We start from the raw sequence: 11,059 nt of genomic DNA, 5'->3' as shown, positions 1-11,059 counted from the left end.
GTCTTACTTTTGGGAGTTTTACATGAGCTTGAAGTTTAGCATTTGGATCTTCATAAAAACCTTGAGAAAAGTATGTGTTATTACATATATTACATGTAAACTTGTAGATCTGTGAGTTATACACTTAAAATAGCAAAAATAAGTGTTGTGTACAAAAATGGATAACTTAAACTCAAAAATCATCCTTTGACAGAAACGTTTTGGTCTAATCTCGGACTGTTTTGACCACCTTAATGATAATATTTTTAAAAACTATTTTACATAAAAAAAAGGTTCAGGTTCATACCTTTAAAATGACTACTCTCACGTTTTCATACGATTTTTCTACAATTTTTGGCTAATTTTACAAAACTGCCTATCATATTTGAAATAATCTCGGACCAGTCTGTGAAGGTGAGCAATTCCACAGTGGTTTGAGGCCATTAAAGATTTTGAGAAAAATTGTGAAAAAAGTAGACAAAATTTCCAAACTTCCAGAGTTTACGGAACCAAATTTCGACTTACGATGATTTTTCTACAAATTTTCCAACAATCGGGTCAGAAAAGTCGAAAACCAGAAAAATTGTTTTTAACTTACTAAAACTGTTTAAACTTGTGTTGGATGCCAGACTTCGCCTTTAAAAGGCCCTAAAATGTTCTTCTTACTGAAATTGGACCTTAAGTGTAAATTTTTGGCTCAATCGGCCAAGAGTAACATTTTTACAAAAAGTGGACCTTTTATATAATTTTAGTAAATAATTGAGCTAAAACTAGCAATATAATAACAAATGGGCTAATTAGGTCACTTTTATGTTTATTGGCCTTAGTAACCCATTAATATGTTTGATAGGTCCTGAATACTATTTATATGTTTATTGGGCCTTATTGACCCATTAACATGCGCGAGGGACCTTGGATACTATTTGCGTGGTATTTGGGCCTGTAAATACCTTTCATATGAAATTGGCCTTAGTTGTCATTTTACATGTATTTTGGGCCCATGTTATATAATCTCATTTCTTTCGGACCTGAAAATGACTTACGTGTTCAGTGAGACTCAGTGGTCCGCAGACATTGTTCATTGGGCCCGGAATGAGTTTATATGTTTCTCTTCGCGTAAAATTTGATTAAGGATCTAGTGAGATTTGTCGGTTGACACCTATTGAGTGTACGATCGTAGCCTGTAGTTATAACCAGAGTATATTGGAGGGAGAGCGGGGTTTTGTGTATAGATCTATACAGGGATGACACCCCACACCTGAGTTGTTCGCTACAGTTAGACTACATCAGTCTAGGGTGACGATAACCTTATTCTATTTTTCCATCGGCGTTCACAAATGCCAAGACAGGCGAATTTGTCATTAATTAGTATGGTTATGACGGCTCACTTAGAGTAATTAACGTTATAAATTTACGGGAGACCATTCTTTTCTTTTCTTCTTTGGATTACTCAGGAACATACTCGTACTGGTACTCAACCTCGGGGGTTGGTATGGCAGCATTCTCTTTTACAGACAACATAGGGTTGTCTGAGGGCATTCTCTTTACATTCCCTTTACCATTTCTACATTATCTTTATACATTCTAATAAACAATAACACACATGCATTAATAAAAGATCTGACAAAAACATACTAAACTGTTTTCAGAAAATATAGGATTTTCTGGTGGTTTCGAAGTTGAACAAATCATTTTTCACAAACATACTAATCTGTTTTCAGAAAATATAGGATTTTCTGGTGGTTTCAAAGTTGTACAAATCATTTTCACAACCATGCTTATGAACTCACCAACATTTTTATTTTGACATTTTTAAATTAACTTGTATTCTCAGGAAACCGTTGAAGGAGGTTGAGCGGAACTAACTAATGGATATTTTGTTATATTTTGTTTCATCATACGCTGACTATTTTGGCATGTAATATTCAAATACAATACTCGATGTAAACAATTAATGTTGTTATATTACATGTGTGATGATGATGATGTTATGTTTCAATTATATACTCTGTGATGATACTACAACAATGGAGTCATGCTCAAGCCCCCGGACGTTTCCGCCGTCTGGTTCGGGGATGTGACAGATTGGTATCAGAGCATTGTTTATAGTGAACTAGCATATCTAATCATACAAGATATGCAACTATAAATACAATAGGACTAAATAACTTTGAACATAATAATTAAAATACATACCTATGTGTGCATTTTAGAGTAATAACACAACAAGAACAGTAAAAGTCTTTGGAGGATTTGAACATCGCGATCAAACTCGGGCAGTCATGTAGTCGTATTGGGGGTGAATGTAGCCTGGTCAACTACATTCATTCAAAATACGACCAACATGTGTTCAGGAGTAATCGTGATTGACAATGAATCAAAAACTTACGATCTAATTATCCAAAGAGCTTATAGAACCAAGCGTAAACAATATTAAAATACTATAGGAGTATTTGGTGTGCTATTTGTTCCTAGTATTTATACATTTTCGTGCAGACACCATGGCCGGGTATCATTAGCCAGGAGACCCCTATTTCCCTAATCAGGGGAATGCAAGGTGGCTTAATCCAGAGGAAGACCCAGAAGAAGACTCAGAGGAAGAACCAGAGGCGGAACATGAAGTAGAACTTGAAGATGGACCCGCCGAGCCAGTGGTGGACCTCGAAGAAGAAGAGATCGAGGGCATTGGCGATGATGACTCAGATGCAGAGTCTGAGGTCATCAATCCTCCATACATGGCCAAAGTACCGACTTATCATATGGGCCCCGATGGCCCCATGCCCCCATGGGCACATGATATTTGGAGATGGAGTCACCAGAAGGGGATACGACCACCCTACGGTATGAACCGAGGTTTCTTCGATCTCAGTCATGGAGGACCAGTTGACCGGGCCCTCCCAGTCACGGTTCGACGCACCCGTGACTTTCGCAACCAAGCACAGGACACCCCAAATCAAATGGACCAAATGGGGGCTGCGGTTGAGGGAGATGAGAGACAAACACACGAAGTGACCGGAGACTTCCAAGCGAGACAGTCAGTTTGAGAGGCACGACTACGAGACACCGAGCGACAAGTGGCTCATCTCCAGGGTGCATCCACTTCATCAGCACCACCACCAGACACTTTCTGCCACGGTTAGGATCAGCTTTTTCCCCCACTACTATCCGTTATGACTCTTTTTTATGTGCTAAGATGGTACTCACTAATGAAACAACTAATTGTTATTCTTATTTCGTGTTATTGCATGAGTTAACTTATATGCACAACCGAACCCTCGAAACCGCTAGATACTCAAGGATCTCGAAACCAAAATCACTTATATACTCTAGGGATAGACTTAACATTCATGCAAAAATCTACGATCTCTTACCACCATAATTACATCTTAGGGATGTAGGTTGAAACAATGAGAATCATACAACAAAACGCGAAATGAACAATCGTTACTTACAAGCTTGCTTATCATCATGCAGCAGAAAATGTCATCCCGCAGAAATAACAAGCACACCCGTGAGACACCAATCCTGCAGATGGACTTTGCTACATTCCAAGCTACTGTAACGGCTTCCGTAACTGCTTCTATGGCGCAACTCAATGCAAACAACACCAACAGAGATGAAGATAACCTCGACAACTCCGGCCGAAGTAACGACCGCGGAAACCAAGGAGTGACAGCTTATCAAGGCACTCCAAAACTCAAACTTAAGGGCAGGAAGCGAGAGTCTAGGAGTAAGAGGAAGGGACAACTAACTCAAGGGTCCTCGAAGAAACAACATGTCGTTGCTATCTATGCGGCCATGACACCTATTACATCAACACCAGCAAGACCATATGCTGGAAGTCTTCCAAAATGAAACAAGTGCAATTTCCATCATAAATGAGCCTGTCGGAAGCCGTATTGCAATATATGCACCAAGAAAGGACACACCACCCGATACTGCAGATCTCAACCACAACAGAACCAACAGCCAATCTACAACAACAACAACAACAACAACAACCACAACAACAATAACGTTGAGGCTAGTTATACTTGTAACAGATGTGGAGGAACCGGCCATTTCAGACGTAATTGACCCAAAGCCAACAACCAAGGGGCTGGGGGAAATCAGGAGGGATCTTGATTTTGGGTCAAGGTGAGACAAATCAAGACCCGACGGTTGTTACTGGTACGTTCCCATATAACAACACTTACGTATGTATCTTATTCGATAGTGGAGCTGAGCGAAGCTTCGTTAGTAACAAGTTCAAACACTTACTAAATCAACAACTCCAGAAGCTCAACGAAGCCTTCATGGTGGAAATGGCTAATGGGAAAACCGAAAAAACCAAAGATGTTCATGTAGGATTCTCGTTAACACTAAACAATCATTCGTTTCAAATAGATATGATGCCAGTAAATATTAGGGGTTTTGATGTGATAATCGGCATGGATTGGTTAAGCCCCCATCATGCTGATATTATGTGTCGTGAGAAGGCCATTCGCCTTCATCTCCCCAATCACGAAACCCTAATAATCTATGGTGATAAAACTGGAGCCAATCTTCGTCTTATCTCGTGCATTAAGGCACAAAAGTGCCTGCATAAGAAAAACTACGCTTTCCTCGCTCACATTGTGGATAAAACCAGAGAAGGAGTAAACATTAAAGACATCCCAGTGGAATGTGACTTCCCAGATGTATTTCCAGAAGACCTTCCGGGAATACCCCCAAAAAGACAGGTTGAATTTCGAATCGACCTCATACCATGAGCCACATCAATTGCCAACTCACCCTATAGGTTAGCTTCAGCCGTAATGCAGAAGTTATCCAATCAATTAAGCGAATCGTGGAGCAAAGGATTCACCAGACCAAGCTTCTCACCCTGGGGAGCTCCAGTCTTGTTCGTCAAGAAGAAAGACGGATCCTTCAGAATGTTCATCGATTATAGAGAATTGAATAAGCTCACCGTCAAAAACCGATACCCACTTCCTCGGATTGATGACCTATTTAACCAGCTCCAAGGGGCTAGTTACTTCTTCAAAAATAGATCTAAGATCCGGTTATCATCAGCTCCGAGTCAGAGAAGAGGACATTCCAAAAATTTCTTTCCAAACTCGATACGATCACTTTGAATTCGTTATTATGCTCTTTTGTCTGACGAATACCCCCGCGGTATTCATGGACCCCACGAATCGAGTTTTCCGCCCATTCCTAGTCAACTTTGTAACTATTTTCATCAATAACATACTCGCCTGCTCTTGAAACAAGGACAAATGTAGTCAACACCTACGATCGCCTCGGAGGCATCAAAGCAGGAGAATACCACAAAGGAAGCACTGCGTGAAATGGATAAAAATCTCGAAGCCAAAAAGACGAAGCTTATTACTGCATAAGATGGATCTAGACCCCCAAGATTTGGAGGATTCGGAGACATAATCATGAACGAGGCTCATAAGACGCGATAATCTGTCCGTCCAGGTTCGGATAAGATGTAGCTGGACATATGGGGGCAAGTGTCTCACTTGCGCCAAGGTTAAAGTGGAAAAAGCAGAAGCCCTCGGGAATGCTACAACAACCTAAAATTCCCAAGTGGAAATGGGAAAAGATTATTATGGACTTCATAACCAAATTACCTAAGACAACAGATGGTTTGGATGCTATTTGCGTGATTGTCGATAGATTAACTAAATCTGCCCATTTCCTACCAATAAAAGAATCGTACAAGATAGAAAGATTAACACGAATCTATATAAAAGAGACCGTGAGACTTCATGGTGGTACCAGTGTCTATTATCTCGGACCGAGATAGTAGATTTACTTCACGATTTTGGCAGTAGCTTCAGAAGGCAGTGGGAACACAACTAGACGTAATCACTGCTTACCCCCCCCCCCCTCAAACCGATGGCCAGAATGAGCAAACTATCCAAACAATTTAAGACATACTCCGAGCCTGTGTAATCGATTTTGGCAAGTCATGGGATACCCACTTGCCTTTGATTGATTTCTCTTACAACAACAGCTATCATAAGAGCATAAAGGTTGCTCCTTTTGAGGCTTTTTATGGTCGCAAAATCAGATCGCCTCTCTGTTGGGCTGAGGTGGGTGACACCCAGCTGGCAAAAAGGGCAAACATCAAATGGCACTCTTACAGGACCAGAGATCATTCGGGAAATGACATAGAAAATAATCCAAATCAAGGCACGACTCCAAGCATCGCGTGACTGACAAAAGAGCTATGTTGATAAACGGCGAAAGCCTCTGGAATTCCAAGTCGGGGACCGGGTGCTATTGAATGTCTCTCCCTGGAAAGGAATGATCCGTTTTGGGAAACAGGGAAAATTGAACCCGCGATACATCAGACCGTTCGAGATCCTTGACTGAATTGGTTCGGTAACTTATAAGTTATAGCTACCTTCAGAGCTCAGCAACGTACACCCCGTGTTCCACATCTGGAATTTGAAAAAGTGCTTATCATTACTCTAGAAGAAATCGAAATAAACGAGAATATCATGTTCGTCGAAGAACCAGTCGAGGTTATGAACCGAGAAGTGAAGCGTACGAAGCAGAGCCGCATTCCGATTGTGAAGGTTCGTTGGAACGCAAAGCGTGGACCGGAATTCACATGGGAACGCGAAGGCGAAATGAAGCAGAAGTACCCTCACTTATTCTCTCATTTATAATCCTATCTTTCGAAAGAATTTCGGGACGAAATTCCCTCTAACGGGGGGATTATATCACAACTAGCATTCTTAGCTAGGAAATTCTATTCTCATGTAAACATCATCTACTGTAAGGCTTGTACTCTAAGTGAAAATCATACTATATGCTAAAATGAAATCGTCTATTTAAAACTAAACTCGTGAGTGAAGTTCAAAACCTAATACAATACATCTCACATGTTCAACTATGGGTTGAAAACCCTAAAAACCCCGATTCAAGTTCATTATGGACTAGGATCCTCATTTGGGCCCTAATTGGACCCACCTTCACTAAGTAATTGATTTTGGGCCACAAAACTCTCCATGGGCCTTATTGGGACATACACATTATTGTGAACATCAGTGGGCCGAAAACCCATATCTTTGCTCTTGCCGTAAACACATATGCGGGCCCACATGGATTAAAAAATCCCTAATGGGCCAATGCAATATCAAGCCCAAAAACCATATTTTTCTTTCCTTCCTTCTCATTCTCGGTTATATATATATATATATATATATATATATATATATATATATATATATATATATATATATATATATATATATATATAATAGAAAAAATAAAAATAAATGAAGGGTGGACAAGGGAATGACACATCATTTTTATATAATGGTAATCTATGCATTAACCACCATGTAATAACCACACTAATCCTTCCCTCCCCCCCCCCCCCCCCCTCTAAACTCTCGGCCCTTCCACCCCTCCTCACTTCATCCATTTTTCAAACCCTAAATCCTCTCTAAACTTCCAAGAAGTCTTTCACTTTTCCTCCTAAAAATTGTGAATTGGTGTGTACTTCAAGGCTTCTCATCAACTTGGTAACTTATTGGAAAGCCCTATAGCTTTTAATCCAAGTTTACACAAGAAATCCTCCTCAAATCACTCTATTTTTGAGTTCATGCTCCTAGTACCATATTGGATTCGAAAACTCTCCTCAAGAAGCAAACTAGGCCGAAATCTCCTTCAATCTTCTCACCAAAACCGATCCAATAACCAAAGTGAGTTCATACCCCCCCTATTTTCGATTTTTACTTTGTTTTGGGGGAGAATACAATTTGTGTTGTGTAGATCTATATGTGTATGCATGATTTTGTGTGTTTTCATGATATATGTTGTGATATGTGTCTTACTTTTGGGAGTTTTACTTGAGCTTGAAATTTAGCATTTGGATCTTCATAGAAACCTTGAGAAAAGTATGTGTTATCACATATACTACATGTAAACTTGTATATCTGGGAGTTATACACTTAAAATAGCAAAAGAAAAAGTGTTTTGTACACACATGGATAACTTAAACTAAAAAATCAGCCTTTAACAGAAACGTTTTGGTCTAATCTCGGACTGTTTTGACCACCTTAATGGTAATATTTTTTAAAACTGTTTTACACGCAAAATGTTCATGTTTATACCTTTAAAATGACTACTCTCACGTTTTCATACGATTTTTCTACAATTTTTGACGAATTTTACAAAACTGCCTATCATATTTGAAATAATCTCGGACCAATCTGTGCAGGTGAGCAATTCCACACTGGTTTAAGGCCATTAAAGATTTTGAAAAACATTGTGAACAAAGTAGACACAATTTCCAAACTTTTAGAGTTTACGGATCCAAATTTCGACTTACGATGATTTTTCTACAAATTTTCCAACAAACGGGTCAGAACAGTCAAAAACCAGAAAAATTGTTTTTAACTTACTAAAAGTGTTTAAACTTGTGTTGGATGCAAGACTTGGCCTTTAAAAGGCCCTAAAATGTTATTCTTACTAAAATTGGACCTTAAGTGTAAATTTTTGGCTTAATGGGCGAAGAGTGTCATTTTTAAAAAATTGGGCCTTTTATAACATTTTAGTAAATAATTGAGCTAAAACTAGCAATATAATAACAAATGGGCTAATTAGGTCACTTTTATGTTTATTGGACCTTAGCAACCCATTAATATGTTTGATAGGTCCTGAATACTATTCATATGTTTATTGGGCCTTATTGACCCATTAACATGCGCGAGAGACCTTGGATACTGTTTGCGTGCTATTTGGGCCTGTAAATACATTTCATGTGAAATGGGCCTTAGTTGTCCTTTTACATGTATTTTGGGCCCATGTTATATAATCTCATTTCTTTCGGACCTGAAAATGACTTACGTGTTCAGTAAGACTCAGTGGTCCGCATACATTGTTCATTGGGCCTGGAATGAGTTTATATGTTTCTCTTCGCGTAAAATTCGATTAAGGATCTAATGAGATTTGTCGGTTGACACCTATTGAGTGTACGATCGTAGCATGTAGTTATAACCAGAGTCTCTTACAGGGAGAGCGGGGTTTTGTGTATATATCTATACGGGGATGACACCCCACACCTGAGTTGTTCGCTACAGTTAGACTACATCAGTCTAGGGTGACGATAACCTTATTCTATTTTTCCATCGGCGTTCACAATTTCCAAGACAGGCGAATTTGTCATTAATTAGTATGGTTATGACGACTCACTTAGAGGATTTAACGTTATAAATTTACGGGAGACCATTCTTTTCTTTTCTTCTTTGAATTACTCAGAAACATACTTGTACTGGTACTCAACCTCGGGGGTTGTTATGGCAGCAGTCTCTTTTACAGACAACATAGGGTTGTCTGGGGGCATTCTCTTTGCATTCTCTTTATCATTTCTACATTATCTTCATACATTATAATAAACAATAACACACATGCATTAATACAAGATCTGACACAAACATACTAAACTGTTGAGAGAGATGAGAGACAAACACAGGACGTGATTGGAGACTTCCAAACGAGACAGTAAGTTTGGGAGGCATGACTACGAGACACCGAGCGACAAGTAGCTCATCTCCAGGGTGCATCCACTTCATCAGCATCACCACCAGACACTTTCTGCCACGATTAGGATCAGATTTTTCCCCCACTACTATCCGTTATGACTCTCTTTCGTGTTCTAAGATGGTACTCACTAATGAAACAACTAATTGTTCTTCTTATTTCGTGTTATTCCATGAGTTCACTTATATGCACAGCCGAACCCCCGAAACCGCTAGATACTCAAGGATCTCGAAACCAAAATCACTTATATACTCTAGGGATAGACTTAACATTCGTGCAAAAATCTACGATCTCTTACCACCATAATTACATCTTAGGGATGTAGGTTGAAACAATGAGAATCATACAACAAAACACGAAATGACCAATCGTTACTTACAAGCTTGCTTATCATCATGCAACAGAAAATGTCATCCCACAGAAATAACAAGCACACCCGTGAGATACCAATCCTGAAGATGGACTTTGCTACATTCCAAGCTGCTGTAACGGCTGCCGTAACTGCTTCTATGGCACAACTCAATGCAAACAACACCAACAGAGATGGAGATAACCTCGAAAACTCCGGCTGAAGTAATGACCGTGGAAACCAAGGAGTGACAGCTTATCAAGGCACTCCAAAACTCAAACTTAAGGGCAGGAAGCGAGAGTCAGGGAGTAAGAGGAAGGGACATCTAACTCAAGGGTCCTCGAAGAAACAACATGTCGTTGCTGTCCATGCGGCCATGGCACCTATTACATCAACACCAGCAAGACCATATGCTGGAAGTCTTCTAAAATGAAACAAGTGCAATTTCCATCATAAAGGAGCCTGCCGGAAGCCGTATTGAAATAGATGAAACAAGAAAGGATACACCACCCGATACTGCAGATCTCAACCACAGCAGAACCAACAGCCAAACTACAACAACAACAACAACAACAACAACCACAACAACAATAACAACAACAATAACGTTGAGGCTAGTTATACTTGTCACAGATGTGGAGGAACCGGCCATTTCAGACGTAATTGACCCAAAGCCAACAACCAAGAGGCAGGGGGAAATCAGGAGGGATCTTGATTTTGGGTCAAGGTGAGACAAATCAAGACCCGACGGTTGTTACTGGTATGTTCCCATATAACAACACTTACGCATGTATCTTATTCGATAGTGGAGCTGAGCGAAGCTTCGTTAGTAACAAGTTGAAACACTTACTAAATCTACAACCCCAGAAGCTCAACGAAGCCTTCACGGTGGAAATGGCTAATGTGAAAACCGAAAAAACCAAAGATATTTATGTAGGATGCTCATTAACACTAAACAATCATTCGTTTCAAATAGATATGATGCCAGTAATTATTAGGGGTTTTGATGTGATAATCGGCATGGATTGGTTAAGCCCCCATCATGCTAATATTATGTGTCGCGAGAAGGTCATTCGCCTTCATCTCCCCAATCAAGAAACCCTAATAATCTATGGTTATAAAACTGGAGCCAATCTTCGTCTTATCTCGTGCATTAAGGCACAAAAGTGCCTGCATAAGAAAAACTAC

Source organism: Lactuca virosa, chromosome 1, assembly GCF_052849685.1.
Source record: "Lactuca virosa cultivar CGN04683 chromosome 1, Lactuca_virosa_CGN04683_v6, whole genome shotgun sequence".
Taxonomy (NCBI): domain Eukaryota; kingdom Viridiplantae; phylum Streptophyta; class Magnoliopsida; order Asterales; family Asteraceae; genus Lactuca; species Lactuca virosa.
Note: the sequence above shows the minus strand (reverse complement) of the source record.